Below are 8,814 nucleotides of genomic sequence, written 5' to 3' on the forward strand. Positions count from 1 at the left end.
AACACCCATTACACTTGGCATTTCATAATTCAAAGCCCGCTTCATTTGACCTCGCTTTACCTGGTGTAACAGTGATTTCATTTTCATTACAAGCCTCACAGGGTTGCAGACTAGCCGGGTCCGATTCTGCCTTTTCTCCTCTGTAGTTAATGCCGTGAGGTTTGAGTTTCGCATTGCCTGTGAAAGCTGTATGGCTTTTTCCCCCAGCACGCATTTCCTTGTAGGAGAACAAATGGAATAATTTTAAAAGCGGACACATTTTCATTCAATTAATTAGCAAGAGCTCTGGGTGTCAACACTGAATGCAAGCAACAACAAAAAAAATAGGCAGAGAAGCTTGTTTTCAAAATGGTGCTCAAAACTACACACATACATGTTTGTTAGTGGACAAATATGGAGTGCATGTTTAAACAGGAGAATTAGGATCGCAGGCTATATATAATTGCCCCTTCTAGATCAAACAAAGTAGTTTGAGTAATCTTGTCCATGAAGACTTTGATCGACTCCTATACAGATGGTATTAAGTTCTCCACAAAGCTTATAATAAACTCATATGAGGCTCCTATTTCCTGATTGTTTGATGAAAAAAATAAATAATCAATGCACTGCCTTTGACAAAAGTGACAAAAAGAACAAGTAAGAAAGATGACTGTGTCTTTGTAGGAATAGGATCCAGATGTGGAGGCAGCGTGTCCATGGGGTGCCCAGCCAGCACCTCTAATTAAAGCTTTAACGGGATTTGAGCTCGTTAAGCGGCAAGGCCTTCTCTGCAAGAAGCTGTGGAATACAGACTCCCGATGTTCTGACCAACGAGGCTGGTGGGAGCTGGTGGTCTAGCTTTCCTGACAGAAGATATCACATAATCAGCAATATATTGTCAGAATGAAATAGGTTGGGGATGAAACTAGGGTTTCCAAACAAACCCAGATTGTTTGTTTGTTTTTTTTTTTGTTAATGCCACGGGATAAGTTTAATGACAAAGGTGTAACGAGAGACATCACAACTAAAGTCAAGAGCTTTTCAAAAACTGAATAACTTGGTTATTAGCCACTAGGTGGTACCATGTGATGTACGTTTTATGAGACTAAAAGCCAGCGTTCCTGGTCCTTAGCAGTATGGCTGCAACCCTCCTGATTCAGTCGCACTGTCAGGAGGTAACATGCATGAGTGGTTCATACCCAGTTTAAATTAGAAATGAGAGCTTTTTCTGTTCCTGCCAGAAGATAAAGGAGGGTGTCTTTAATGAGTTGCCTTTGATAATCATTTCTGAAAGAAAAACAACCCTGTTTTTCTGGCCACTACCATGTATTTAGAGCACAAGGCCAACTCTGCCTGTTAGCGGTGTCATCACCTGACCCCAGTAGCCACTAGGGGGCCTCCTCTCTAGCAGCTCCAGTCCCGGCTCCCCAGAATATATTTTTGATTTTGCCTGAAGTGACATTTTGCAGATTTCATTTTGTTAGATTATTTGTATGAGGCAGGGAGAGCACATATGTTAGAGACTGAAGACTGTGCTGGGTGTCAATATAACCATTTTCCTTTGAGCGTATGACTCAGAAAGTGATCTGTGCGTAAGGTTCGCTTCAACATGAATGGGAACGGAGTCACTTCAACTCCTATTCCCTTAAACTGCAATCTATCTGTAGGAGCAACATTAAGCACGCATCTGCCTGCGTATGTATTTTGCATGTTTTTTAATCATCCATCTTGTAAGCATTTTGTTTTAAATGGTCTTTCACAGCAGCCATTTAGCTCTGCTGACATTATGCTACAGTTAGGGCAGCCTGTCGTACTATTTTTTTGCTTCGTTCCACCCCAGAATTCTGGATGTTCGTGGTGGCTCCTGTTCAAAAGGGGCCACACGTTGGACTGCCTGTCAGCGGCAACAGCAGCCCATAATTACCCCAACCCCCGCCCACAGCACGGATTAACAGCAAGCCACGGACTCATTTCGCATTCACAAAAAATCCTTATTCACAAATGCTCGAGAGTAGCACTCGCATTAATCCTGAATTGAGGATCGCTTACACATGCAATGTATGAATATACAATGAAATAACATATTGATCTCCTCCTTAATGTGCCTGATTAGCTAACGCGGGAGTAAGCGGCCACCATTCCTGGGTACAGTCGGCTCCCCCATCGAAATGCTGACGGTGGGAAAACTCCAGCCCTCCACACACGAGCGAGCAGCCTCATGGTGGAGAATCACGGCAGGTGGCAGCCTGATCCATCATCGACTGTGATGGAGGCGCTGTCCCTGGATCAGACAAATGTTACCTCCCTCCATGTTCTTAACCTTATGTAATGGGCCACACGCTTCAGAGCGCTAAAGGCCGAAGCAGTGTTTCCTCTTCAAAAACTACATTTTAATATATCGTTTGCTTGTCAATGCAATGGCTTTTCTTTTTCTCTGGTTTATTGTTGTTACTCTCTATATTTCTGGGGGTTAAGGGAAAAAGGTGATTACCCCTGTTACTCTGACAATGTGAAATATGTTTCACATTTCACCAGGGCACCAATAAAACTAGTGTTACGACATGTGAGAGTTTTAATGTGTTCACTGATATCAAATGCAGAAATTCAATGTGGAACAAGCAATAATATATTCATCTGAGGTGAGGCACTGTTTTGCTAATGTGTTTTTCGATAATTAGCTTTCAAAAGACGTCACACTGGGATTCTACCCACTTAGCATCTGCTGTTGGTGTTGCCATACCCTGTGCTAGAATTTTCTGCATTTCAGTTGGCTTATCAACCACACTAAATATGGATGCTGATGCATGGAGCAGAACAGGCCAAATAACCAACTAAACAAATATAGCGTTCCAGTGCACGTTCACCACTTCTCCTAGCACATCAGGAAGAGGAGGACTGTCACTCTGACCTCACTCCCACCCCGCCCCGCCACGCCCCCCCCAAGCTGGGAGTAACCCTGACAGCATGAGCAGTTATGGAAGATGGTTTAATGAAGAAGGGAAGGTCTCTGAGGTTCTGGTATTACACTCACATTTCCTTTCTGGATCTGCTGGGGCTTCTGCACCCACACACACTGCCTGGTCTCTGCCTCTGCACTGTGCCACACTGGCTCACTTTCCACCTACACGTCCCAGACGGGCCTTTGGATGACTGGGTGCGATTGATATTTCGATTTCTGGGAGCACGGGGTATAGCCCAAAGCATTACTTCTAAAGACCAACTAAAGGATGGTGTTTGTAACACTTTTACATCCAAGAGTCAGGGTCACAGTGAGCCGAATGACTATTGCAGGAAACGCTCAGCAGGCCATTGAGAAACACCAATTCACCAGACCTGTGCCTGAACTCCTGGAAAAAACCTGAGGACCTGAGAGTTTATACAGTAAGAACATGCAAACTGCACATAGAAAGCCAGGGGCAGGACTCGAACCTCCAACCCTGGGGGTGGGAATCCACAATACTAACCGCCACACTGCCCCATCTCACCCCAACATACCCCTCCCTCTGTAACCCAACTCACCCCCAACCCCGGCATACCCCTCCCTCTGTACCCCATCTCACCGCAAACCCCAGCATACCCCACCCTCTGTACCCCATCTCACCGCAAACCCCGGCATACCCCACCCTCTGTACCCCATCTCACCGCAAACCCCGGCATACCCCACCCTCTGTGCCCCATCTCACCGCAAACCCCGGCATACCCCACCCTCTGTGCCCCATCTCACCGCAAACCCCGGCATACCCCACCCTCTGTACCCCATCTCACCGCAAACCCCGGCATACCCCACCCTCTGTGCCCCATCTCACCGCAAACCCCGGCATACCCCACCCTCTGTGCCCCATCTCACCCCAAACCCCGGCATATCCCACCCTCTGTACCCCATCTCATCCCAAACACCGATATGCCCCACCCTCTGTGCCCCCTCTCATCCCCCAACCCTGGCATATCCCACCCTCTGTGCCCCATCTCATCCCAAACACCGATATGCCCCACCCTCTGTGCCCCCTCTCATCCCCCAACCCTGGCATACCCCACCCTCTGCACCCCATCTCACCGCAAATCTCGGCATTACCCACCCTCTGTGCCCCATCTAAACCCCCAACCCCGGCATACCCCACCCTCTGTGCCCCATCTAAACCCCCAACCCAGGCATACCCCACCCTCTGTGCCCCATCTAAACCCCCAACCCCGGCATACCCCACCCTCTGTCATGTCCCTCATTTGCTTGTCCTCAACCAGGTATTATTTCTCTAAAGTTTTTTAATAAAAGATCCAGCACCAGTCCTTGGACAGGGTTCAGGTGCAAATGTGTCACTGTCCATGCTCAGTGTGGTCATTTAAATGTCTCACATTTTCAATGCAACCCTAAATACGGCAGTCAGCATCGATTTGTAAACTGCAGCTGCAGCATGATGGTGGTATCAGCACACATTATAAGTGGCAATTTACTGAAACAGCGACCTCCTATTTTGAGCTGTCGGGCCCCATAGACTCTTGGGTATCATTTAAATACTGGTGGATTTTTGCACCTGGTCCTGGTTTAAGAATCTTTCCTTAGGTCTTTTACATCTGCATACCCTATAGAGACACTACTGCCATCTTGATGCACCTATTCATACCCACACACATCTCTGCATTTCGTGTTTCAGATTTCTGCAAGTAGCAGCAGAATTTCCTGATGGCATCCCTGCTGTCCCTGAAGGTTTGCTCACAGCCCACGGGAGAAGAGCAGTCCTCACCTCCATTCCACACATTCACGGAACCCCACGTCAACGTGACCACCACTCACTACACCTCCAAGCCCGCATTCCACACCCTGTCCAGGTACCTCTACAGGAAGTGACCAGCAGTGCCCTGAGCTGGCCAGACTGGCCGGTGACCCAACGGGACCTTTCTTTAAACACTTAAAGTCAAGTCAAAAGCTGCTCCAGTCAATGAACTTACAAGCCAATTAAAAGATTAGATGAATTGCAGACAAGGCCTAACAGTGGCATTAACCTAAAAGCTTCCATCACTCTGAGATGGGCAGAGGGATTCCACCAGTCAGGGTGAGATACTGCCATCCTATCTCTGCTAACTATATTAGCACCAAATCCAACACCTCCCACCACTCTGTGTGACATCAGCAATAGGTGATAGAGTGCCCCTTGTTTTTCCTGCCCGTCTGTGATTTGCCATTTAAAAGCAATTAAGACTTGACAAACCGTGTTTCAGTTTGGATTAGCCACAAGGTACCTAAATGGCAGAAGAGAGAAATGCATGGCCTACATGGGCCTGCTAGGCCCCGCCTCCAGGCGGAGTTTAGGGGAACCATTAATAATCTCCTGTATTTGATACGCTAGAAATACAGCAAAGTCTATGATTGGCATTCAGCATCTGAAGCCAGTCATCTATAATTTGATGAGCCTGCAGAAATGCAAATATAAATCAAGTCAGCATCAAGTCAGGTAGGGGGAGAATGCCTGTAAATGGACTTCTGCTGCTAACTTTTCACAAATTTGCAACAGAGTGAAAATGAGATTCTCTCTAATGAATCATCCTAACTGTATTTATACCCCCACACTACTCTGGAAGGAATTACAACTGCATGCATGTGAACAGAAACTGTCAACAGTTTGTGAAGATAAATGTTGTTTTAATGCACTTACAGTTAATTCTTCTGTAGAGGTTTAATATTGACACATGAAACTCTTTGACAAGGATAATGGAAAAAATATGCTATTGAGAAATGTGATTTCACATCACTGCCTTTATTACTTGTAAAATTAAGTAATTAATATAATTAAACTACACAGATTATGGCTGTTTGGGGGCTGCAGCATTTCAGCAATGAGAGAGTTATTTTCTGGTAAAGAACTGATTACCAGTGCAATGGAGAGGAAAGGAGGCTGCCTCGAGCAGCAGGAGAGGATAGGAGGCTGCCTCGAGCAGCAGGAGAGGAAAGGAGGCTGCCTCGAGCAGCAGGAGAGGATAGGAGGCTGCCTCGAGCAGCAGGAGAGGATAGGAGACTGCCTCGAGGAGTAGGAGAGGATAGGAGGCTGCCTCGAGCAGCAGGAGAGGAAAGGAGGCTGCCTCGAGCAGCAGGAGAGGAAAGGAGGCTGCCTTGAGCAGCAGGAGAGGATAGGAGGCTGCCTCGAGCAGCAGGAGAGGAGACTGCCTCGAGGAGTAGGAGAGGATAGGAGGCTGCCTCGAGGAGCAGACAAGGAAAGGGGACTGCTCTGACCAAACATTCCCAGGCTGCTGAAAATATTCCAGATGCAAAAGAAAGCAAGACCAAAGTGACTGATTAATAGTCCCTTTCTGAGCGGCTTCCTCCATCAACGTCACAAAGACCAAAGTGCAATCTTTCGTTCTGTGATGAGGGATGGAGCAATGGCCATCTGAGGGAGGCATGAGGACTGTGTCATTCTTACTTGTTAGATTCAAAATGCCAACAGCCCAGAGATGGTCAGCTTGATTTATTATGACTATTTATGAAGCAAAATTGGAGGTTGGCAGGAGTAACCATCCCGGTAAACTAAACTTCCCTTTTGGAACCTTTGAATTTCTCAGAGAGATGGACCCAGCAGATTTTGTGGCCCCCAAAGCGGCAATTTTTTTACCTCCTTCCTGTACCATTCCTGCGGAATTTTACCCCCCGGTTACCCCTGAGGCGGTCCAGCTGGCCCTGGAGCCTGCGAGAAGCCAAAGGGAATCGCACTGAGCGAATCACAATTAGCAGTGATTGCTAATCAGGGGCGGCGGCAGCTCCCCTGGCGGGTCCTGTGCGGCCCCCGGGAGGCTCCGTTTCCCGTGATTGCGCCCGCAGAACCCCTCACACTTCAGCCACGGCGCCATTAGGGCCCAATTGTTTGGCGCGAGGCACCGGGGATGTCGCCAGCGGGCCTTTCACCGCAGTGTGGCGCTTCGATTGCAGCCAGTTATGCAAAGTGTCTGACTGTGACATTGTCATTTAAAGAATGAAGCTGTATCACAGCTGGCCTTCATAATTACAGCTATGGCTGCTTTATTTTTATGTCAGCTCTTTGCCTTCATCACCGCTTCCCTTGTATGAGACACATCTTTTCCTACTGCAGATCTATTTCCATCCACCACTCTTTCTTCTCCTTTCACAGTGTTCTGCTGCTCATAGAGCCTGATGTATAAGGCGCCCCCTTCTGGCCACCTTGTGTGTGAAGAAATAGATACATATAAACAGACATACCTAGCCCAGTGACCCCTGAGCCTATGCCAGGAAGGGCAGGGCACACTCTATACACATATGTGCAATCACGAGCTACGGACAATTTAGAAACATCAATTCACCTGATCCACAGGAACACAACACACACACACACAGCATGCACACTCCACTCAAAGACTGCTAGGATGCTAGATTAACTTACAACCCTCTAGCTGTCAAGCCTCAGTACTACTTTCAACCTTGCCTCCTAACTATATCATGCACTGTAGGTAGATGTATTTAATAATGCCATTGATTTATGTATTGAAATATTTATTTGTTTGTTATACTGTGGTACACAGTATTAATACACAGCGGAACACAATACAAGGCCCAGTTTAAATCACAGAAGCCCCTCTATAAATCTGCATTTATGAATACCAAGTTTAACATCAAGCTGTTTTTTAAAGTACAATTTGAACTAAGATACATTTGCTTCCATAGACTGTCAAAGGCACAGTCTCGTAATATCAAGGCGTTTTAATTAATTGGTTAGAATATAGCATAATGAACATATAACAAATGCTGTGACTTGGGATCAGAGGATAGGATAGGAAGAGTAGAAGGAATCAGGGAAGGAGGCGGGGCTCTGGGGGGGGGGGGGGGGGCACCCTCGGGGGGCACCCTCGGGGTATTCTGCGAGATCTTTGGAGCTTCACTCTAAAATAGTGATTCAGGAACTCCGGGAAGATCATCAACTGAAATGGCAAAAGAGAGGCAGCAGACTGAATGGTAGCAAAAGCTGAGCAAAAGGGGCTCCTGAGTGTTGGAGCCTGCAGAGTGCATTTCCTCACGGCAGAGAAACAAACAAAGCTAATTTCACTATTAGTATCTATGTGTCATTATGGACAAATGAATACAGAATGCAGACTTGTCCTGTATTATTGTATCTAAAACTTTTATCTACCAATTGTATGCTGGCAATAACAGCTGGTAGTGAAGAGCACCCCCCACATCACCCCCCCACACACACACACACTCACACAGACATACACACTGCTCTGGGACCTGTCAGCTTACATCTGCTACACGCTTTACTGTATGCTGAGCCGAAGCCCCACCCCCGCAGTGTCGGCACGCCCATCAATCACAGAGGTGGGCCAATGAGATGTCCCTCGTATCTTTGGCTGGATCCCTGCATGGGTCTTCCATGCCAGGTCTCCAGTGCACTGCAGCAGTCATGGAGCAGACACGTATTCAAGACAGCAATGTTCACCATGTACCGGATGACCTCACACCCCCCTCCCCCTGCAAACACACACTCATTCTCCCCTGCACCCCTCCCACCCTATAACATTCCAATATAAGCTATTACCAACTGCTACGCCTGTAGGAACTCTATCTAAGGTTCAGCACGCATCTGACCGAAGCAGAGAGTGCAGCCCGTAAGTGATTCTGTCCATCTTAATCTGCTGGAGGGCCAAAGCACACTCTTTAAGCAGTTTGCCTCTATTACACACACAATCCAGTGCAGTGACAGAAGAACAGCAAGAGGCTGGTGTGAAAGTGCCGTCTACAAGGGCTGGAAAACTCGATTACGTATTTTTTCAGCCTGGTCATCCACCTCAGAAAAAAAAAAGAAAAAGATCACCTTGCCCAGAAGTGTTTTGTCT

The sequence above is a fragment of the Paramormyrops kingsleyae genome, chromosome 3, assembly GCF_048594095.1.
Source record: "Paramormyrops kingsleyae isolate MSU_618 chromosome 3, PKINGS_0.4, whole genome shotgun sequence".
Classification (NCBI taxonomy): domain Eukaryota; kingdom Metazoa; phylum Chordata; class Actinopteri; order Osteoglossiformes; family Mormyridae; genus Paramormyrops; species Paramormyrops kingsleyae.